The 24,331-nt window shown below is 40.0% G+C and overlaps 1 protein-coding gene across 5 annotated transcripts in view; it reads left to right on the forward strand.

Annotated features, from left to right (window-relative positions):
- Nucleotides 1–2,753: 2,753 nt before the first annotated feature.
- LOC139531362 (dual specificity tyrosine-phosphorylation-regulated kinase 1A-like) overlaps nt 2,754–24,331 on the forward strand; it is a 48,260-nt gene continuing 26,682 nt past the window's right edge. For 4 of the 5 annotated variants that reach the window (XM_071327828.1, XM_071327838.1, XM_071327843.1 and 1 more), the window contains exon 1: nt 2,754–3,377. The gene's annotated coding sequence lies outside the window, so the exon portion shown is untranslated. Of the gene's footprint in view, nt 3,378–11,158; nt 11,178–24,331 lie in introns of those variants that run through there. The other variant, XM_071327833.1, reaches the window with a different exon arrangement.

The following is a 24,331-nucleotide window of genomic DNA, read 5'->3' on the forward strand; positions in this document are numbered from 1 at the left end:
AGGTGTGCCAAGCTTGTAGCGTCATACCCAAGATGAATCGAGGCTGTAATCGCTGGCAAAGGGGCTTAAACAAAGTACTGAGTAAAGGGTCTGAATAGTTATATAAATGTGATTTCTATTTTTCTTTTTTGTTATTATTTACCAAAAAATCTAAAAACCTGTTGGGGAATTGTGTATAGATTGAAGAGGGGAATAAAAAATAAAAAAAACATTTTAGAATAAGGCTGTAACGTAAAAAATGTGAGAAAAAGGACAAGGGGTCTGAGTACCTTCCGAATGCTCCTGTTTTCTTTGCGAATTGTGGTAATTCTCCAAGGTTCTAAATCAATAGTTGTAGAACTCCGAAAATGACAGAAACATTACCTTGCTTGAGCATACTGTAGGTCATATACAGTTGAAGTCGGAAGTTTACATACACTTAGGTTGGAGTCATTAAAACTCGTTTTTCAACCACTCCACAAATTTCTTGTGAACAAACTATAGTTTTGGCAAGTCGGTTAGGATATCTATTTTGTGCATGACACAAGTAATTTTTCCAACAATTGTTTACAGACAGATTATTTCACTTATAATTCACAGTGGATCAGAAGTTTACATTCACTAAGTTGACTGTGCCTTTAAATAGCTTGGAAAATTCCAGAAAATTATGTAATGGCTTTAGAAGCTTCTGATAGGCTAATTGACATAATTTGAGTCAATTGGAGGTGTACCTGTGAATGTATTTCAAGGCCTACCTTCAAACTCAGTGCCTCTTTGCTTGACATCATAGGAAAATCTAAAGAAATCAGCCAAGACCTCAGAAAAAATTGTAGACCTCCACAAGTCTGGTTCATCCTTGGGAGCAATTTCCAAACACCTGAAGGTACCATGTTCATCTGTACAAACAATAGTACGCAAGTATAAACACCATGAGACCATGCAGCCGTCATACCACTGAGGAAGGAGACACGCTCTGTCTCCTAGAAATGAACGTACTTTGGTGCGAGAAGTGCAAATCAATCCCAGAACAACAGTAAAGGACATTGTGAAGATGCTGGAGGAAACGGGTACAAAATTATCTATATCCACAGTAAAACGAGTCTTATATCGACAACCTGAAAGGCCGCTCAGCAAGGAAGAAGCCACTGTTCAAAAACCGCCATAAAAAAAGCCAGACTACGGTTTGCAACTGCATATGGGGACAAAGATCGTACTTTTTGGAGAAATGCCCTCTGGTCTGATGAAACAAAAATATAACTGTTTGGCCATAATGACCATCGTTATGTTTGGTGGAAAAAGGGGGAGGCTTGCAAGCCGAGGAACACCATCCCAACCGTGAAGCACGGGGTTGGCAGCATCATGTTGTGGGGGTGCTTTGCTGCAGGAGGGACTGGTGCACTTCACAAAATAGATGGCATCATGAGGAAAGAAAATGATGTGGATATATTGAAGCAACATCTGCATTAGTCAGGAAGTTAAAGCTTGGTCGCAAATGGGTCTTCCAAATGGACAATGACCCCAAGCATACTTCCAAAGTTGTGGCAAAATGGCTTAAGGACAACAAAGTCAAGGTATCGGAGTGGCCATCACAAAGCCCTGACCTCAGTCCTATAGAAAATTTGTGGGGAGACCTGAAAAAGCGTGTGCGAGAATGGAGGCCTACAAACCTGACTCAGTTACACCAGCTCTGTCAGGAGGAATGGGCCAGAATTCACCCAACTTATTGTGGGAAGCTTGTGGAAGGCTACCCGAAACGTTTGACCCAAGTTAAACAATTTAAAGGCAATGCTACCAAATACTAATTGAGTGTATGTAAACTTCTGACCCACTGGGAATGTGATGAAAGAAATAAAAGCTGAAATAAATAATTCTCTGTACTATTATTCTGACCCATTCCTCTGATTTCACATTCTTAAAATAAAGTGGTGACCCTAACTGACCTAAGACAGGGAATTTCTGCTAGGATTGAATGTCAGGAATTGTGAAAAACTGAGTTTAAATGTACTTGGCTAAGGTGTATGTAAACTTCCGACTTCAACTGTAACTGTTTGTTACATGCAATATGTTTTGTGGATTTCACAGGACAGATGTTGATCTCCGGTTTTGTAATGAAACAAATGTGTGGTTAAATGTATTCTTTATTCTTCTTATTGTCCCGGCTTTAGGCCTTTATATCACGGTGTCAAGGCACATGAACTAACAGGATTATAGAGCAAACAATGCAATTATCACAACACAGGTTGTAATATGATTTCTTTTTTTTCTTGGCTTGGCTTTCCCTGTGATTTTGCCCACGCCACCGTTACTGAAGACACATACATTTACTATATGATACTTTATAGTGTTTGGCTTTACGTACAGAATAATACAAAATGCTATGAGACCAGGCTGCAGCGGTTCCCCTGTTGACTGACTCCCCATAGTGTTAGACCATAGACCGTAAAAAGAAGGGTCAGACATCCAATCTAGTTTTTGTACACTCAGCATTGTTGGTAAGGTAATGAATGATATCCCAGGTGTTGTTTCACCCGTTCGGTGGTGGCCCAACCGAACACTTTCTCGCGTCAAGGAGTTTTGCCAGAGAGAATAGCGAAAGGAGTATCTCTGGTTTAGCTCCCACAATCACTCCAAGACCCGCCCCCTTTCAAACATTTTGATTGGCAGTTTCTATGACAACTGCAAGGTCTTTTTCTGCGTCATTGGTCCATACGGGAACTTCTTCGTTTGATAGACAGTCGTCATGGTAACGTTCTTATTCAGCCTCCATTTTGTTAGCCACTTTCGTTTTTCCCCAAAAAATGTACCTTCCTCCCAGAATAGTATATGCACTGATCATAACAATGACATGTACATTGAAACTTATGCCCAGACAGAAATTGGTTATTATAATGAAAGGGGCTGGTAGATGTGCTACAACGGCGCTTACTGAGTACATTGGTTTACTGTAGTTTCTATGGTCTTCCGCCGGACCGGTACGCTGCGCAGGTTTGGAACGCGCGCCATTTTGTGACATTTACAAAAAAAGCTTTCTTCAAGAAAACAGGGTATTCAAGTTTTTTCCGTATTAAAAAAAAATGCTTTGGAAGCAACGCTACTCTCGCTGAAATGGAAGTATCGACCAGCTAATGGTGTACATGCCTACATCGAAATGTTGGTTTCTCTATGGTCAGATCGAATACAGTAAGTTTCTGCTGTTGACGGTGGTGGCGAGTTGACGGAGAGGCGCTGTTGATTTGGAAACAGAATTGACATCTACTCAGAGGAGTGAGGGTTGTACGTTGGGCAATCTGGGGGGCTCCATGGAGAAGAGACTGTATTCAATAATTCGCCGTAAGGCATTGGGGATTGTAAATGAGGATATTTTTCTGGAATAGGAAGACTGACAGGCAGCGACAAAGGTAAGTTTGTACTGTCGTTCTAACTGTAGCTAGCCATACTAGCCAGTCACAGTGCTAACGTTACCATTGTAATGGTCTAATGGGCTCACACACACAAACTAGCTAGCTAGCTAACGCTAGCTGGTAATGACCTGACCATTCAACGTTCTATAATGTTTCTTCTTTTTGGTGGGAAAAACGTGCACCCACATATTGACAATACGATGACGAGTAGTAACGCGTAACACCAGGCCTAGTTAACAATATGAATCGTTAATAACATTGCTAAGTTTAACGGTAACTTGCTACTGTAACTGATTAGGCCATGTTGGTGTAGTTGTTAGCTAACTTTCTCTTGCCACAGTTAACTTAACGTTAGTTAGAACCCTAGCCTTACTCCATTCCAGTAACGTTAGGTTAGCAATCTAGCTAACGTTTATTCAATGCAACTGGCTAACATGGATAGATATGAAAACTTAGTTAACTACCTACAGTAGCATCTTGCCTTTAGTAATTCAGTGGAAGGCAGTGTTGCTTGGACCTTTGCTGCAAAGCTGGACCTTTGCTGTTTTAGCAAGCTAGATTAGATTAACTAGTTAGGTCATACCGTTAGTTGGGTAAGTAACGTTAGTTTGCTAGTTACCTAGCTGACGTTAGCTACATAGATAGTAGAGTGTAAAAACATAGTAACGTTGCTAGTAGTAGCAATGAAAACACAAGTTAGCTGGCTAACGTAGCAGGCGTAAAATACACGCCTGAAACTAGATCCCCCTAAATACTGGTCTTGACAAGAAAAGAAAAAAACTGTCGGGGGAGGTTCTCTTCTGTACTGTTCAACCAATCCAGTAAATGTGGAGGAGTTAGGATGGAGTGTTGGCTTCAAAACTTAAAAAAGCAGAACTCGCGTCACAGGCTCTCCTTTAATTTCCCCTGAAAACCGGAACATCCGGTTGTTGGGGACTTGGCAGAGGCTACTAGCTACCTACTGCTTCTCTACTGTTTGTTAGTGCATCATTCCAACTTGGTTAACGTTAGCTAGCTAACATTAGCAGGTCCACGTTGTGTTGATGATCTTGTAACTTTAGTAACATGATTGATAGGGTAAGCTGGCTAAAAAGAGTAACTCCACCTCAGGCAGCTGGGTTCAATAGAGGCAATACCAATCATATGTTGCGTTCCAGCTAGCAAACACCTGCTAACTTGACAAGTCATCAGTTTCCAAAGAGATGCGAGCATTGATGGATAGTCAGCTAACAGCTAGTCATAAGGGTGGGGAGCTTATCCACTTCAACACATTAATTCTAGCTAACTAATGCTAATATGCTCACGGTGACCTAGTTTGTCTGGTGATGGAGTTCACTAGCTAACATGTTGCCCCTAGTGTAATCATGGTCATGGTTCAGTTGGGCTGATCTTAGCCACTGACTTGGTTATTTACAAATTGAATAAGGAATTTTGTAGCTGACTCGAACAGTTGAATTTAAGTTCCAGATCACAGTACATGATACACTTGTTGACAAAAGTATTCACTGACTGAAGCATCAAGTTCAGTGGGGGAAACTAAACTTATTAATTTGAGAACTCACATGAGGTAGACCGCCTCTGCTGTCATGCAAGTACCCATGACTTTGTGAATGAAATTCATACACAGCAGGCACTAGTATGTTTTTGATGGGTTAAATAACTGAGTTTTTGTAGAGAGCGTGATGGCTTTTTGTTGTTGATCAATTCAGAAATTAAACGGTTTTAGGACAATGTAACTTGTTGAATAAGTTCCTCCTCTTCAAAAGTATTGGATAAGGTCCATATTTTACATTTACAGTCAACTGATCATTGTTATGTAGTAGCACCTGCTCACCAGGAGAAGTTTTCAGTTCATAGTGACTCTCTTGGTCTCTTTTAGTACATAATATCATATCAACCACATGGTTGAATCAGCGAGTTGCTAACTTAGGCCTACTATAACAGCTATAAGAGTCATGCACAGCAATAGCAAAGCACCTTTTCTATAGTAAAGTTTGCCAGCGCAAAAACTTAAAAGGTCCAATGCAGCCGTTTTATCTCTATAAAAATAATTTCTGCATCAACAATGAAGTACCTTACAATTAAAGGGATACTTCGGGATTTTGCCAATGCCCTTTACCTACTTCCCCAGTGTCAAAGGAACTTGTGGATACCATTTTTATGTCTCTGTGTACAGTATGAAGGAAGTTAGAGGAAGTTTAGTGAGCCAATCCTAACTAGCGTTAGGGCAATGACTGGAAGTCTGTGGGTATCTACTAGCATGCTAGACTTCTAGTCGTGCTTACGCTAGTTAGCAATTGCGCTAGTTAGCATTTTCCTTCAAACTGCACGCAGGGACATAAAAAATGATATTTACGAGTTCATCTGACTCTGGGGAAGTGGATTAAGGGCTTACAGATGGGCCGCGGTAAACGGCAATTGAACAGCAAGAACATCCGTCTATCGTGTGTAGTGATCAAATGTTATTTGTCACATGCTAACAGGTGTAGCCCTTACCGTGAAATGCTTACTTACAACCCCAACCCCTTAACCAACAATGCAGTTCAATAAATAGAGTTAAGAAAATATTTACTAAATAAACAAAAGTATAAAATAAAAAGTAACACAATAAAATAATGAGGCTATATACAGGGGTAACCGGTACTGAGTCAATGTGCGGGGGTACATGTTAGTTGAGGTAAATGACTATGCATAGATAATAAACGGTGAGTAGCAGCAGTGTAACATTTTTGGGGGGTCTTCCTCTGATACCGCCTAGTATATAGTTCCTGGATAGCAGGACGCTTGGCCCCAGTGATGTACTGGGGCGTACGCACTACCCTCTGTAGCGCCTTACGGTCGGATGGCGAGCAGTTGACATAGCAGGCGGTGATGCAACCGGTCAGGATGCTCTTGATGGTGCAGCTGTAGAACTTTTTGAGGATCTGGGGACCCATGCCAATTTCTTTTCAGTCTCCTGAGGAGGAAAAGGCGTTGTCGTGCCCTCTTCACGGCTGTCTTGGTGTGTTTGGACCGTGATAGTTTGTTAGTGATGTGGACACCAAGGAACCTGAAGCTCTCGACCCGCTCCACTACAGCCCCGTCTGTGAATGGGGGCGTGTTCGGCCCTCATTTTCCTGTAGTCCACGATCAGCTCCTTTGTCTTGCTCACGTTGAGGGAGAGGTTGTTGTCCTGGCATTGGACTGACAGGTCTCTGACCTCCTCTCTATAGGCTGTGTCATTGTTGTCGGTGAGCAGGCCTACCATTGTTGGGTCATCAGTAAACTTAATGATGGTGTTGGAGTCCTGCTTGGCCACTCCGTCGTTGGTGAACAGGGAGTACAGGAGGGGACTAAGCACGCACCCCTGAGGGGCCCCCGTGTTGAGGATCAGTGTGGCAGATGTGTTGTTGCCTACCCTTACCACCGGGGGGTCCAGGAAGTCCAGTATCCATTTGCAGAGGGCGGTGTTTCATCCCAGGGTCCTTAGCTTAGTGATGAGCTTTGTGGGCACTATGGTGTTGAACGCTGAGCTGTAGTTAATGAACAACATTCTCACAGGTGTTCCTTTTGTCCATGTGGGAAAGGGCAGTGTGGAGTGCGATTGAGATTGCGTCATCTTTAGATCTGGTCTAGAGTTTCTGGGATGATGGTGTTGAAGTGAGCCATGACCAGCCTTTCAAAGCACTTCAGGGATACCGACGTGAGTGCTACGTGACGGTAGTCATTTAGATAGGGTACCTTCACTTTCTTGGGCACAGGGTCCCGATCGATTGATGTCAGCTTGAATGTTGCTCTATAACAAAAAAAAAATTGTGTGGATCATAACAATTCAACTGTTTAACCTTGTTAGCTAGCAAATAGATCAAAGTTGTCTAAACTTTAAGTATAACGATTAGCTGCCTAATCACTAGCACATGGGCTTGAGAGAATGTTGGTGAGACCTGTGTTAATTTTCTATAGCCTAATGCCTGCTACAAGAGTTAGTCATTATATGTGAATGTGCATGGCCAGCAGCATACCACCCTGCATACCACTGCTGGCTTGCTTCTGAAGCTAAGCAGGGTTGGTCCTGGTCAGTCCCTGGATGGGAGACCAGGTGCTGCTGGAAGTGGTGTTGGAGGGCCAGTAGGAGGCACTCTTTCCTCTGGTCTAAACAAAAGATCCCAATGCCCCAGGGCAGTGATTGGGGACACTGCTCTGTGTAGGGTGCCGTCTTTCGGATGGGACGTTAAACGGGTGTCCTGACTCTCTGAGGTCATTAAAGATCCCATGGCACTTATCGTAAGAGTAGGGGCGTTAACCCCGGTGTCCTGGCTAAATTCCCAATCTGGCCCTCAACCATCACGGTCACCTAATAATCCCCAGTTTACAATTGGCTCATTCATCCCCCTCCTCTCCCCTGTAACTATTCCCCAGGTCGTTGCTGCAAATGAGAACGTGTTCTCAGTCAATTTACCTGGTAAAATAACGGTAAAAAAAAAAAAAACTATGCATGGTTCTAGTTAAATTTGTAACAAAAAGGGCATTTTCATAGACAAACTTAAAAGCCAGATAAATGATTATTTAAAAAAAAAAGCCGGTTAAACTATTTTGATTAAATAATTGAATTATTAGTGGGTCTTATTTAGTGGGTTGTGGAAGGCTTATTTAGCCTAGGTACAACTTCACAAGATTATAGCTGACTCTTTGAAACGCAGTGTATTTTACCTTAAAAAATTGACGTAAAAAAAATTGACGTAAAAAAATCGGGGTGTATATATATATATATATATATATATAATATATATATATATATATAAAATTGTCAATCGCCCATCAGTTTGAAAAAAAAATAAGATATGATATTTAGGTCATTTTGCCCAGCCTTCCACAGTCTACATCAGCTGGTGCGCAGCGGCGAAGCAAACGATGAGTTTGGACAGGCAGGCTCCGTTCCAGTTCCAAACATAGGTTATACATGGAGCAAGCGACACTCTTGCTTCCCCGTAACCACCAGTCACCAGCCTACTATTTAGGTTTGCCTGGTTAAAGGGGCAGTGCAGTTAACTTGTTTTTCCATTTTTTTATGATGTTTCCTAGGGCTGACCCCATTTTGTCGACTGATCAATTGTTTGGTTGATTGGCTGTTGGTCGAGTGATTTTCTTTTTCTTTTGTCGAGCAGTAGCAAATATATATTGTTTATGCCACACGAGACACCTGTCTGATTTGCACCTGCGTCAGTGAACTAATCCATTGCGGAGGCCGCAGGGATGGCACAGTCCAAGAAGAAGAATGGGAGTGTGACTAAGATGCACAACGCACGTCTCTCTCCAGAATGCGCTCTCTCCCGCCAATTTGTGTGCATTCATTGTTTCATAATTTCATTGTGTGAATTGTTTGCCCATTGATTGTTAGTGTCTATCAATTGCCCGTTACTTTTGGTCACGTAGTGTCTATGTATGTGAACACCTGCTCGTCGAACATCTCATTCCAAAATCATGGGCATTAATATGGAGTTGGTGCCCCCTTTTGCTGCTAAAACAGCTTCTACTCTTCTGGGACAAGTTTCCACTAGATGTTGAACATTGCTGCGGGGACTTGCTTTCATTCAGTCACAAGAACATTAGTGAGGTTGGGCACGGATGTTTGGCGATTAGGCCTGCCTCGCAGCTGGTGTTCCAATTCATCCCAAAGGTGTTCGATGGTGTTGAGGTCAGGGCTCTGTGCATGCCAGTCATGTTCTTCCACACCGATCTCAACAAACCATTTCTGTATTGTCCTAGCTTTGTGCAGCTGCTCGGGCCTTGGAAACCCATTTCATGAAGCTCCCGACAAACAGTTATTGTGCTGACGTTGGTTCCAGAGGCAGTTTGGAACTCGGTAGTGAGTATTGCAACCAAGGACAGATTATTTTTACGCGCTTCAGCACTCGGCGGTCTCGTTCTGCTAGCTTGTGTGGCCTAGCACTTCGCGGCTGATCCGGTGTTGCTCCTAGACATGTCCATTTCACAATAACAGCACTTACAGTTGACCGGGGCAGCCCTTGCAAGGCAGATATTTGACGAACCAACTTGTTGGAAAGGTGGCATCCTATGACTGAGCTCTTCAGTATGGCAATTCTACTGCCAATGTTTGTCTATGGAGATTGCATGCATGTGTGCTCAATTTCATACACCTGCTAGATTTTGTACACCTTAGCCACAACAGGTTTGGCTGAAGTAGCCGAATTGACTAATTTGAAGGGGTGTCCACATAATTTTGTATATGTAATGTATCACCAGTAATACATTTAATGAATTCCCATAACTTCTGGAGCCCACTGGTGCAGGAAACTCTTGAGGGCCAAGAATATTTTATGCAATGTTGCAAGTTTGCCAGTTTTTTTTATTCTGGTTATCTTGATCTCTGGCTCCCCCTTCAGTCATTTTTGTTTTGTTTGATCAAACAGTGCGCTTAAAGCATCAGACAAGCTCAGTGCATTTAGTTTATTTTATTTAAACACATATGGGGTGTCTCCATATGGAAAAATACACTGAACATTTTTGTCGGAGACAGCCCTAATATTTCCACACTGAGGTCGAAATAATAACATTGAAATTATGATACTGCCCTTTTTGTGTAAGAGCTGTTTGGAGAGAAAAAAACGTCTGGAATTTCTGCCTGTTCGGGTGGGATGTAATTCTGGTCCGCAGCATAATGTCACCCGGCGATCTGATTACAATAGACCAATTAACATTAATCCTTTATTTACATATTACTTCCTAGTTTTGATCCTGGTCATGCCTAGGGCTGTTGCGGTGACTGTATTACCACCACACCGGCGGTCACGAGTCATGAAGGCAGTCAAATTCCACATGACCGTTTAGTCAAGGTAATTAGGCTTCTCCAAGCTCTGATGCTGCTGCTGGTCATTAGTAGCCTAACAAACTTGCTAACTGCCTGGTACTCATAACTCTGTTGTCCCTCTAATCACTCTGACATCAATGCAAATGTATTCGATAATCTAATCAAACACTTCATGAGAGCCCATGAGCTCATGTTGTGCAACATTTCTATAGGCTATGCAATTGCGTGAGAAAACGGTGCGATGGCCACTAGGGTTGCAAAGGGTCGGAAACTTTCCGGTAAATTTCAGAACTTTTTTCAGAAATTTTTAATGGGAAGTTAAACCTGGGAATTTTAGGAATTTTGCTTAAATTCATCAAAAAAGTTAGCTTATAACAGTGAACCTTTTTTTGTGGGATACACATAAGGAAATTATAGGTTTTGTGGCATATTTTGGTTAAACTATCCCCAATTCAATGGAATTGCAACCCTCTGCATGCACAGTGCACTCTTCCATCACATGTACAACTGATTCTCAAGATCTTGCACACTAATGAGATGCTATTGAGCCCACACTACTACTCTGTCTGAGCCAAGGACTACATGCATTCTGGTAAGTTTTTATTATAATACTGGGTGGGGTGGATATATTTTATAAGACATACATTATTTTTTGTTAACTAGTAAATAGTAGCCTACAGCAAAGTGTGTTTAAATAATTTCTAACTTATTAACAATTTTTGCTAGTTAGTTTTTGCTACCATGTGGGTTTTAGCTTGCTTGAGCCTGCTAACTGAGGAGTGTTAATTCACCTGTTTCCATACATGTTTCATTTTAAAACATTTATCCTACAAAGGAGTTGTTTAATCTAACTGCTTAACTATTTATTTGTACATGGAATTGTATTTGTTTGTTTTACTCCTTTTTTTCTAATCTTTACAGGAAAATGTCACGGTACTATCTGATGTGTGGAGACATTTCACTGCAGCTAATCTAGACGGAAAAGCTGTGTACGTTTGCAAATATTGTGCCAAATTATATGTGAAGAATGCAACAAAGATGCAGAATAATCTGGCCAAGTGCATAAAGTTCCCTCAGCGTTCACAACAAGCAACCTCTGACAAAAGTCCCTCTACTTCTATTCAAGGTGAAAATTATGAATCAGACACCTTATCGATAGCAACAGCTCATGGTCCTCCTGGAATCTGATTATTATTTTTTGACTCAATGGAGGAATGTAGTCAGATGCGGATTAATGTCTTGCTCAAGCTGTGTATGCAACTGGTTCACCTCTGATGCTCACAGGCAATGTGTATTGGAAGATATTTCTGAATGTTCTTCACCCAGCATACACCCCTCCAACCACACATGCTTTATCTACTCATTTGCTGGATGCAGAGTTCAACAGAGTTCAAGTGAAGGTCAAGCAAATCATAGAGAAAGCAGACTGTATTGTAATCATCTCTGATGGGTGGTCGAATGTTTGTGGGCCAGGAATAATTAACTACATCATCTCCACCCCTCAACCAGTATTCTACATTGCACTGGTGACAGGTAATGCTGTGAACATGAAGGCTGCTTGGTCTAAAGTGGAGGAGTCCTACCCTCACATCACACCCATTTGCTGTGCTGCTCATGCATTGAATCTGCTCCTCAAGGACATCATGGCACTGAAAACAATGGATACACACTACAAGAGAGCTAAGGAAATGGTTAGGTATGTGAAGGGTCATCAAGTTATAGCAGCAATCTACCTCACCAAGCAAAGTGAGAAGAATAAGAGCACCACATTGAAGCTGCCCAGCAGGGTGGTGTTGTCATCATGTTTGACAGTCTCCTGGAGAGGAAGGAGTCTCTCCAAGAAATGTCCATATCACAGTCTGCCGATAATGACACCCCCATCAAGAGGATCCTCCTGGATTATGTATTTTGGGAGAGTGTGGTAAGCAGCCTGAAACTCCTGAAACCTATAGCAGTAGCCATTGCACGGATTGAGGGAGACCATGCCATCCTGTCTGATGTTCAGACTCTGCTTGCAGATGTAAGAGAAGAAATCTGTACTGCCCTGCCCACTTCACTGTTGCTCCAAGTAAAGGAAACTGCAGTTCTGAAATACATCAAAAAGCATGAAGACTTCTGCCTGAAACCCATACATGCTGCAGCATACATGTTTGACCCCAAGTATGCTGTTAAGAGCATCCTGTCTGGTGCAGAGATCAACAAGGCCTATGGTGTCATCACTACCGTGTCTCACCACCTTGGCCTGGATGAGGGCAAGGTTTTTGGCAGTCTGGCAAAGTACACTTCCAAGCAAGGGATTTGGGATGGAGATGCAATATGGCAGTCGTGCCAACATCAGCCGGCACAGAGTGCAACTGGTCCTTGTTTGGGAACACACATGCCAAAGCACGCAACAGGCTGACCATTATAAGGGTTGAAGAATTGGTGGCCATCTGGGCAAATTTGAGTTTTCTTGAGCCTGACAATTAGCCATCCTCAACAAGGTTGGAAAGTGACAGTGAAGATGAAGCCTCAGTCTGATATTCAAGAGGTGGACATTGATGAGGTCCAGGGAGAAGACATGGAAGCCTGAGAGGAAGACAACCAAAGCTTTAGTTTCTAGACTATCATTTTACAGATGTATGTTGAAAATATTTTTGGTAGATGCGATGGATCATTCAGTATTCCCTTTCTTTTGTTGTTCAGTGAAATCATCCGATGTGTCAACTCATTTAATTAAAGTTCAATTCATTACTAAATTGTTTTTTAAATTGGAAGGATTTAATAATTTACCTTATCATAAGTAGACATAATTGCAATAGGTTTATGTTTCTCTCTCCTTATGATATGATAAATATATCCAATGCAAAAAACATTTAAATGGTATTAATATTAATTTGCATACATTTTCGTTAATTCCCATATATTCCCGTTAATTCCCACGAAAATTTTCCACCTCTGAATATTCCCCAAAATGTGCAACCCCAGTGGCCACTAATTAATAAAAAGATGAGGATAAGAACAGCATAAGAAACAATACCTTTTTTTGTGCAACTTTTTTGAATCATAGTCACACACCTCATGTACCCTAGCCCATAGTTCTATGTGTTTTAATAAGGTTTGTATCACAACTAGTGGCCAAATAACTTCTTAAAATTAAGCACATTAATCTGCTTTACAAGGGGTGTAGTGCCTATCTGGCATATATAAGCAGCGACTGGGTTTCAAGTTTGGGGAAGATCATTTTCACCATAAAAATGCAAATTTATAATAAAAGCATTACATGCATAATTGCTTTTGCGTTCACTTTTGATAATGGTGTTTTCCGCTAATGGACCATTGGCGCTTAGAGCCTACTACCATGTGCCCATTGCTGCGCTTATAATAATGAAATATAAACATTTTAAGCTAAACGTTCTGATCTGTTGTGTCAGCTACATTGCATAAATATGTTTTTTTGTTGCTTGTGGTTGTATTAATTTGGGTTGTATTAATTTGGGATCTATTGCATCCCACAACTGTCCCAGACTATGTTTGGAATATTAATTTATTTTACAGAATAGAATAGGTCGACTTTTGTACTATGGGGATAGTAGATTGCTTGCTGTTCGTTAGGCCTACTCATCTTGTTGGCTGACGTAAAGTAAATGTGCCCAGTTCTTCCAATATGCACCTCGGAATTGGATAAGGACGCTCGCAGTTGCGTCCCAGATGCGTCTGTCTTCATTTGTAGCATGTGAGTAAGATCCGATCGCGTGACGGAAATCCATGTGAGTGAGAGGGCTTCTGATTGCGCAGCACAATACGGGAGAAGGGCACAAAGCAGCAATCCGGGACACAAAAAGGCATATACAGTTGAATTCGGAAGTTTACATACACTTATGTTGGAGTCATTAAAACTCGTTTTTCAACCACTCCAGAAATTTCTTATCACAAAGCCCTGACCTCATGCCTATAGAAAATTTGTTGGCAAAACTGAAAAAGCGTGTGCGAGCAAGGAAGCCTAAAAACCTGACTAAGTTACATCAGCTCTGTCAGGCGGAATGGGCCAAAATTCACCCAACTTATTGTGGGAAGCTTGTGGAAGGTTACCCAAAACGTTTTACCCAAGTTAAACAATGTAAAGGCAATGCTACCAAATACTAATTGAGTGTATGTAAACTTCTGACCCACTGGGAATGTGATGAAAGAAATAAAAGCTGAAATAAATCATTCTCTCTACTATTATTCTGACATTTCACATCCTTTAAATAAAGTGGTGATCCTAACTGACCTAAAACAGTTTTTTTTTACCAGGATTAAATGTCAGGAATTGTGAAAAACAGAGTTTAAATGTGTTTGGCTAAGGTTTATGTAAACTTCCGATTTCAGCTGTATTTCTTTAGGGTGCATTACGGCCACAAAGGGGTTGCCGCCTTGAAATTTGAAGCATGCGAAAAAACCTAAGCGGAGCTCATGCCTTTCAAGCGACTTTTTAATAATCATCATTAGAATCTCATGCAGCCTTACAATGTATTAAGAATCAAAACGTATAGCCCAATGTTTGTAGAACTAAAGTTACTTTAAAACCTGTCTGGGAACGCTCGCCAACAGCCAGTGAAATTGCAGTTCGCGAAATTCAAAGAACAGAAATCTCATAATTCAAATTTCTCAAACATACACGTATTAGACACCATTTTAAAGATAAACTTCTCGTTAATCCAACCACAGTGTCCAATGTCAAAAATGCTTTTTGGCGAAAGCACAACATATCATTATGTTAGGTCAGCACCTAGTCACAGAAAGCATACAGCCATTTTCCAATCAAAGAGAGGAGTCACAAAAAGCAGAAATAGAGATAAAATTAATCACTAACCTTTGATAATCTTCATCAGATGACACTCCCGGGACAACATGTTACACAATACATGTATGTTTTGTTCGATCAAGTTCATAATTATATCCAAAAACCTCAGTTTACATTTGGCTTTGCCTCCAAAACATCCCGTGAATTTGCACAGAGCCACAGCAATTTACAGAAATACTCATAATATACTTTGATAAAAGATACAAGTATTATGCACAGAATTATAGATATACTTCTCCTTAATGCAACCGCTTTGTCAGATTTCAAAAAAGCTTTACGGAAAAAGCAAACCATGCAATAATCTGAGTACGGCGCTCAGAGACCTAAACAAGCCAAACAGATACCCGCCAAGTTGTGGAGTCAACAGAAGTCAGAAATAGCATTATAAATATTCACTTACCTTTGATGATCTTCATCAGAATACACTCCCAGGAATCCCAGTTCCACAATAAATGTATGTTTAGTTCGATTAAGTCCATTTATGTCCAAATACGTCCTTGTTGTTCGCGCCTTGAGTTCACAAATCCAAATTCATGACGCGCGATCACTAGGTCCAGACGAAAAGTCAAAAAGTTTCGTTACAGTCCGTAGAAACATGTCCAACGATGTATAGAATCAGTCTTTAGGATGTTTTTAACATAAATCTTCAATAATGTTCCAACCGGAGAATTCCTTTGTCTTTAGAATTGCAAATGAACTCAGGTCGCTCTCACGTGTGCACGCATGATCAGCTCATGGCACTCTGGCAGACCTGTTACTCAATCAGCTCTCATTCGCACCCACTTCACAGTAGAAGTCTCAAACAAGGTTCTAAAGACTGTTGACGTCTAGTGGAAGCCTTAGGAAGTGCAATATGACCCCATAGACACTGTATATTTGATAGGCAATGAGTTGAAAAACTACAAACCTCAGATTTCCCCCATCCTGGTTGGATTTTTCTCAGGTTTTCGCCTGCCATATGAGTTCTGTTATACTCACAGACATCATTCAAACAGTTTTAGAACCTTCAGAGTGTTTTCTATCCAATACTACTAATAATATACATATATTAGCATCTGGGCCTGAGTAGCAGGACGTTTACTCTGGGCACGCTTTTCATCCGAATGTGAAAATGCTGCACCCTAGCCCAAACAGGTTTTAATAATTCTAAATTAAGCATATAGGAGTACCTATTTCTTTATTAACCACTCAACACAGAATAGCCGTGTGCGCACTCCCTCAAATCGTTTGCAGACAATATTTATATTTTATTCAGCTTTGTTCAATTGTATTCTTCATACTATAAAATAATATAAAATAATGCCATGGAATTATAAGCAAATATTGTCTGCTGAATGAACTAGTGTAGCCCTCAGCCATTTGGCATAGCCACATCAGGACCTAACATAAGGACAACTCAAAAGTATTCTATTATTTTCTTCAGAAATAGACTACATTTTCTCATATCATGCTTCTTTAGACCTGTCTAAAATAATGTATTTATTGTGATTTACATGGATTTATTATATTTTTTTTAAATGGCTTGTAGGCTATGTGTGGAAGCCAGGAAATGCTAAATGTGTATGTTAATTAACGGTCAATTACCGTGAGACCGACAGTTATTTGCTTGACAATCACCGTCTGACAATTTCGTGACCGCCACAGCCCAAGTCCTGCCCAAAAGCAAGATAGATTGTGCAGCATGGCTGCCTTTGCACTGTATTCCAACAGAACAATAACTTTGTCTGATTTTGTCTGCGATTTATTTTTAATAATCGACTGTCAGAAGTTCAGTCAACTCCTGCACAGCACACTTTGCATCGGACTACATTGCATTTCAGGCTAGGTACACATGGATTTCCTAGCAGCTCCATCAAGCATTGCATTGATCTTGAAATCTACAGCAGCAGCATCAACCATTCATGAAGTAAGTTTCTAGATATTTATTTTTCTTGCTATTCATGGGTTGCGTGCTTCGTCACGATTGTTTTGAACGTTCTCTTGAGGACCGATACCTGATACTACTCAGTGGCATTCTCTGAGCTGCCATGTGATGATGACGATTTAGTCTAAAGAGGATTATAGTGACTTGGAAAAACAATTACATTTCTAAAGGAGGTAAATCATTAATATGAAAACCTTTTGGAGATGTAGTATAACTTTAGCTAGCTAAGATTGAGGGGCCTGGTTTTAACTAACGTTAGCATGGATAGCTAGGTATGTTTTTTAAACTTTTTTTTCTAGCTATGGCAATTGCCATCTCTCTAAAGTAAATTTGTCAAAATGACAAAGTTGTTTCCTACCAATTACTTTTCTACTTCAGCAATGTCATCATATATCCAGGCCACTATAGTGTCTTCTCAGATAATTTTAGCTAGATTGCTAGCTATCGAAGTCTGTGAGTGAACTACACTGCCTTCATAAAGTTTTCACACCCCTTGACTTTTTCTACATTTTGTTGTCTTACAAGGTGGGATTAAAATAGATTTAATTGTAATTTTTTCGTCAACGATCTACACAAACTACTTTAATGTCCATATGGGAAAAAAGTCAATACATGTTAGAAATCACCTTTGGCACCGATTACAGCTGTGAGTCTTTCTGGGTAAATCCCTAAGAACTTGGCACACCTGTATTGTACAATATTTGCACATTATTATAAAAGAAATTCTTCAAGCTTTGTCTAGTTGGTTGTTAATCATTGCGTGACAGCCATTTTCAAGTCTTGCCGTAGATTTTCAAGCAGATTTAAGTCAAAACTGTAACTATGCCAGTCAGGAACATATGGGTGGAGAAGTGCAACTCAAGCACGAAATTACTACATTTACATTCATGATTTGGAGCGAACCCTGACTGAAGCTGAGCAGAATTTCCAATAGTAAGTATTTTAGATCTGCGTTTACAAAACACAGCAAGATATTTTTCTGCGTTATCTTTACTTTTCTGCGTGAAAAATGCAGAATCCTGCCTTAACGTGACCCCTGCTTACTGTTCGGTCCTCAATCAAAGCACAGTAAATAGCTTATGCGCCCCGACTCCATGATTCCAACAGTTCACCCAAGTGTTTAGATCTAAATTGCGAATCAAATCACAATTGCAACATTTGGTTAAAAATAAGGCCTCCATTTCTTTTTTCATACAGCCCTATGTGGAAATGATCTCAAATGCGTGCAGAAATGGTTGAAAATGCTTAAAAAATATGTTTGGTTGAAGTTTAATTGAACAGTGTGAAGGGAAAGGGGGATACCTAGTCAGTTGTACACCTGAATGCATTCAACTGAAATTTGTCATCTATATTTAAAAACAATCAGAATGGAGAAAGCCCCATTTTCAAATCACTTAGAATGTATGTGTTGGCACCCTAGGCTCACTCAATTCTCATAAAGCAAATTCAGAAACATGAAATACTGTCTCATACATTTATACTGTCAAAAATGTGAAAAATACTGTGATATATTTTGGCCATATCGCCCAACCGTAACTCCTTGTAAGAAAAATGTCAGCGTAGAGTCATAAACTATCATAATAAATATGCTGTATCACTCAGCATTTTGTGACAGGGCAGTGCAGAATAATGGTCCTATAATATATGAATGACCTTTTAGGTTCGGGCAATGAAGTTATATCCACCGCGACCGTTTACAGACATAAAATGCAGCTACAGTAAAATGTTGATAGCAACAATTTACAATTTTTTAGACAATAATAATTAATACAAATTTGACGTGTCTGTACCTTTTCAGACACTAGAATTCTGCTCCGGCGTAGAATGTTCTGTATTGTTTCCCTAACAACAACAAACATTCCTGATTTGATGTGCTGCTGTTTTTTAAAAATGGTTGGGTAGCTAAATGTTTTCTTTCTAGTAAATGTCTTGGTAAATCACGGTATTTAACCAACTTTTTTAGGAAAGGGTGGTCTGCAGGCTGGCTGCGCACAGCAGTTTGAGATGATTTGATTAACAGTTCTGGTCTCCTAGTGATGGACGTTAGTCCTGCTTCAGAAGCTGCATTCCTTTACAGACAAGTAAAATGCCCGTTCATATCTCCAGAGAAGGTTTTGTGTCGGCATTTAAAAAGCTGTAGTATAGCCTACCCTAACTGACAAACATGACGTAGCCGAGGCGCTTTCAAGGGGCCACATTCCATTATGTCTGAAAAGGGTAATCAATACAGGCTACCGCAAGGCTTTCCCAAAGATACCTCTATATCCTGGCGATACCGGTGCCATGAATAGTCTATGACAGTGGTCACCAACCTTCTCTGAGTCAAAATCACTTTAGCAGTCAAAAAGCAAGCTGAGATCTACCTCTCAGATTTTTTTTATATAAAAAGAAAACCAATCAAACCTGTCGCACAATTTCTGAGCGAATATTGCATTTCCAAATGGCCTCCTTTCCAGATTAGTGCTGAGAGTCCGTGGGTTGCATCAGCCAGGCGAACTTTTAGGCATGATAAAAAATAATGGTTTGGGATACAAATGTGAAAAGCATGTCATACATATCCTTCCTACCAGTCAGAATATGTGAGCGGTTGAGCAGTTGGAAATCCCACTCATCCCACATGGAGTGGTCTTTGCGGAACACTCCGTGTCTCAATGAACTTTCCCCACTCTGGCGATCACAGGAAAAAACTGCTGCTCCGTTCATTTTTTGTTTAAAAAGATAATTTAACAAACACCCCATCTACTTTTGTTACTATATACCATTTGTTTTTTAAGTAGGCTATCCTAAGAAGCTTCAATATTTCAACCTGTTGTAGTCTATTAAACAAGGACCTACCTGAAGGAATACCTAGGATAGGATAAAGTAATCCTTCTCACCCCCCCCCCCCCCTTAAAAGATTTAGATGCACTATTGTAAAGTGGCTGTTCCACTGGATGTCATAAGGTGAATGCACCAATTTGTAAGTCGCTCTGGATAAGAGCGTCTGCTAAATGACTTAAATGTAAATGTAATGATATGCTGCTGCTGTTTAAAAAAACAAGTAGCCTTTTCTATTGATGATCAGATACTTCAGTTGTAACTAGCTCTGTTGCGCTCACGCTTTACAGCTAATAGATAACTTTAGCACTGTTACAAACTTAGACTCCTCTTTTGTTAACCTCTCTGAGGTAGGTGGGACGCAATCGTCCCACCTGGCCAATAGCCAGGGAAAATACAGAGCGCCATATTCAAATAAAATGATTTAAAAATCAAACTTTCATTAAATCACCCATGTAAGATACCAAACCAGATTTCAAAAAGGCTTTTCGGCGAAAGCATAAGATGCTATTATCTGATGATAGCACAACAGTAAATAAAGAGAGTAGCATATTTTAACACTGCAGGCACAACACAAAACGCAGAAATAAAAATATAATTCATGCCTTTGACGAAATTCTTTTGTTGGCACTCCAATATGTCCCATAAACATCACAAATGGTCCTTTTGTTCGATTAATTCCGTCGATATATATCCAAAATGTCAATTTATTTGGCGCGTTTCATCCAGAAAAACACAGCTTCCAACTTGCGCAACGTCGCTACAAAATATATCAAAAGTTACATGTAAACTTTACCAAAACATTTCAAACTACTTTTGTAATACAACGTTAGGTATTTTTAAACGTTAATAATCGATCAATTTGAAGACGGGATGATCTGTGTTCAATACAAAAAGAAAACAAACTGACGCAACTTTTTTGGTAATGTGCCTCTATCAAACAATTTACTTCGTGACCCTCATTTACGATGGCTGTACTTCTTCATTACACAAAGGAATAACCTCAACCAATTTCCAAAGACTGGTGACATCCAGTGGAAGCGGGAGGAACTGCAAACAAGTCCCTTAGAAATCTGGTGTCCCAATGAAAACTCATTGAAAAGACAGTGACCTCAAAAAAATAAAAATTCTGAATGGTTTGTCCTCGGGGTTTTGCCTGCTACATAAGTTCTGTTATTCTCACAGACATGATTCAAACAGTTTTAGAAACTTCAGAGTGTTTTCTATCCAAATCTACTAATGATATGCATATCTTATATTCTGGGGATGAGTAGCAGGCAGTTTAATTTTGACATGCTATTTATCCAAAAGTGAAAATGCTGCCCCCTACCCCGAAGAAGTTAACAATAGCCTTTATATATATATTTTTTGAGTATCCGTTGCTGCTGCATGGGCGCATTCGTTGCCTTGCTATTTACATTTACATTTAAGTCATTTAGCAGACGCTCTTATCCAGAGCGACTTACAAATTGGTATCAATTTAACAGGCTGTGTGACCTATTTCTCTGCTCATTAGTGTTGGGGTAGGCTAAATAAATACAACAGAATAGGCTTAATTAACAGAACAGTGATGAAGGAAATGTAAAATGCTGGGCAGAGCATGACAAGAGCTAGTACCAGCGGTACCAGAGTGAAAGTGAAACGCTCCACACTCCAGGCAAATTACGCAAGCTCGGCTCCTCGCGCCACTACAGCTCCTCTCCGCTCCGCTCACATCCTCTGCTCTCAATAAAGTTTCCATGAGAATTGCCAGAACTAAAAATATTTTCTTCCTTGTTTGCTACATGGGGTTTGTAGGTGTTTTTGTTTATAACAGAAGAGTTTGATTAAACTGAACCAAGGTGTACCGGGCTGTGGCAATTCATGTGACCGGGCAAGGGTGGGGTGTCCTGCTCAAATCGAACAGTAATATGCTCTACTGGGTCATCATTGTCAACAAGGCGGCAGCATGGATTGCTCAGAAGCACAATTATTTTCCAAAAGATTTACAGTGCCTTCAGAAAGTATTCATACCCCCTTGACTTATTCCACTTTTTTTTTGTTAGTCTGAATTAAAAATAGATTTAAAAAAATAATCTTAGCCATTTACACAAAATACCCCATATTGAAAGTGAAAACATGTTTTTAGAAATCTTTGCTAATTTATTGAAAATTAAATACAGAAATATGTCATTTACATAGGTATTCACACCCCTGAGTCAATACTTTGTAAAAGCACTCACAGCCGTTAGAGCTGTGAGTGACTTTCTGGGTAAGTCCCTAAGAGCTTTCCACACCAGGATTGTGCCACATTTGCCCATTATTCTTTTCAGAATTCTTCAAGCTCTTTCAAATTGGTTGTTGATCATTGCTAGACAAACATTTTCATATCTTGCCTTAGATAATTAAGTCAAAACTGTAACTTGGCCACTCAGGAGAATTCACTGTCTTGGTAAGCAACTCCAGTGTAGATTTGGCATTGTTTTTTAGGTTATTGTCTTGCTGAAAGGGGAATTCATCTCCCAGTGTCTGTCTGTTGGAATGCAGACAACCAGGTTTTCCGCTAGGATTTGCCAGTGCTTACATCTATTTTCGAAGTAAAAGAACATTGATCCTTTTTTAACATTTAACTTCTTATGGCTGCAATCCCGTTAACGGGATCGATATGACAACAGCCAGTAAAAGTGCAGGGCGCCAAATTCAAACAACAGAAATCTCATAATTAAAATTCCTCAAACATACATGTGTTTTATACCATTTTAAAGGTAATCTTGTTGTTAATCCCACCAAAGTGTCCGATTTCAAATAGGCTTTTCAGCGAAAGCACCACAAACGATTATGTTAGGTCACCACCAACTCACAGAAAAATTCAGCCATTTTTCCAGCCAAAGAGAGGAGTCACAAAAAGCACAAATAGAGATAAAATGAATCACTAACCTTTGATGATCTTCATCAGATGACACTCATAGGACTTCATGTTACACAATACATATATGTCTTGTTTGATTAAGTTCATATTTATATCCCAAAAAATACTCATCATAAACTTTGATGAAAGATACATGTTTTACATAGAATTAAAGATACACTTGTTCTTAATGCAACCGCTGTGTCAGATTTCAAAAAGCTTTGCGGCAAAACACAATATTCAATCATCTGAAAACAGCGTTCAGCCACAAAAGCAAGCCATACAGTTACCCGCAAAATTGTGCAGTCAACAAAACTCATAAAAAGCATTATAAATCTTCACTTACCTTTGCTGATCTTCGTCGGAATGCACTCCCAGGACTCCCACTTCCACAAGAAATGTTTGTTTTTTTCGGTAATGTCCATCATTTATGTCCAAATGGCTATTTTTGTAGCGTGTTTGGTAAACAAATCCAACGTCAGGGAAGCGCGTTCACTAAAACCTGACGATTTGTCCAAAAGTTCCGTAACAGTCCGTAGAAACATGTCAAACGATGTATTGAATCAATCTTTAGAATGTTTTTAACATAAATCTTGAATAATGTTCCAACCGGAGAATTACATTGACTTCAGATGAGCGATGGAATAGAGCTCCCTCTCATGTGAACGCGCATGGTCAAAGAATGGTCAGGTCATGGCAGACCTGACTAATTCCCCTCTCATTCGGCCTCCCTTCACAGTAGAGGCATCAGACAAGGTTCTACAGACTGTTGACATCTAGTGAAGCCGTAGGAAGTGCAAACTCATCCATATCTCGCTGTGATTTCAATGGGATCTTGGTTGAAAATTGACCAGCCTTTAGAATTTCCACTTCCTGTTTGGATTTTTTCTCAGGTTCTCGCCTGCCATATGAGTTCTGTTATACTCACAGACATAATTCAAACAGTTTTAGAAACTTCAGAGTGTTTTCTATCCAATACTAATAATATGCATATATTAGCAACTATGACTGAGGAGCAGGCCGTTTACTCTGGGCACCTTTCATCCAAGCTACTCAATACTGCCCCTGCAGCCATAAGAAGTTAACCAGTCTTCTCCTGAGATTAAAGTCTTACTTATATATGAATTGCAACTGATGTTTTCTTCAAATGATGTGTTTTATTACCACAGAAAAAGTAAGTAAATAGCCCACATCTTGAAAAAAAAAGTGTTAAGTAATATATTTGTGAATTTGCATGGCCTTATGTATTTAAAATTATTAGGTAGGGTCCTATAAAATCTGTTAGATTTTTTTTGCCAAATTCCGTTTTCTCTGTTTTTGTTTTCCATTTTCCCATTTGATGTTCTTTGTCCACAACAATAATTAAACCACAGCAGGAGACCACTTTTGAGGTCTGGGAAAAATCTGAGAAAGTTAGATTTTTGGGTAATTCAAGTGTGCACCTAGCAAGAGGCTATTGTTTTAGCTGTGTTTTTGTAGCACATGTTATGGTAGAGTTTGCAAGACAAATACCCTCTGGATTGGTGAAAATAATCATGATATCATTCTGCCAGGTAAGCATAGGCTGCTTTGTAATTAACATTTAATTGAGAAGGTTTTTGGACAACCTATCAGAAGACTGTTTTCATTAATATCATCGCGAACGGCTACACAGTGGTAGACGCGTGCTCCGCACACACACACAGACAGG

This window comes from Salvelinus alpinus, chromosome 1 (genome assembly GCF_045679555.1).
Source record: "Salvelinus alpinus chromosome 1, SLU_Salpinus.1, whole genome shotgun sequence".
NCBI classification, from domain to species: domain Eukaryota; kingdom Metazoa; phylum Chordata; class Actinopteri; order Salmoniformes; family Salmonidae; genus Salvelinus; species Salvelinus alpinus.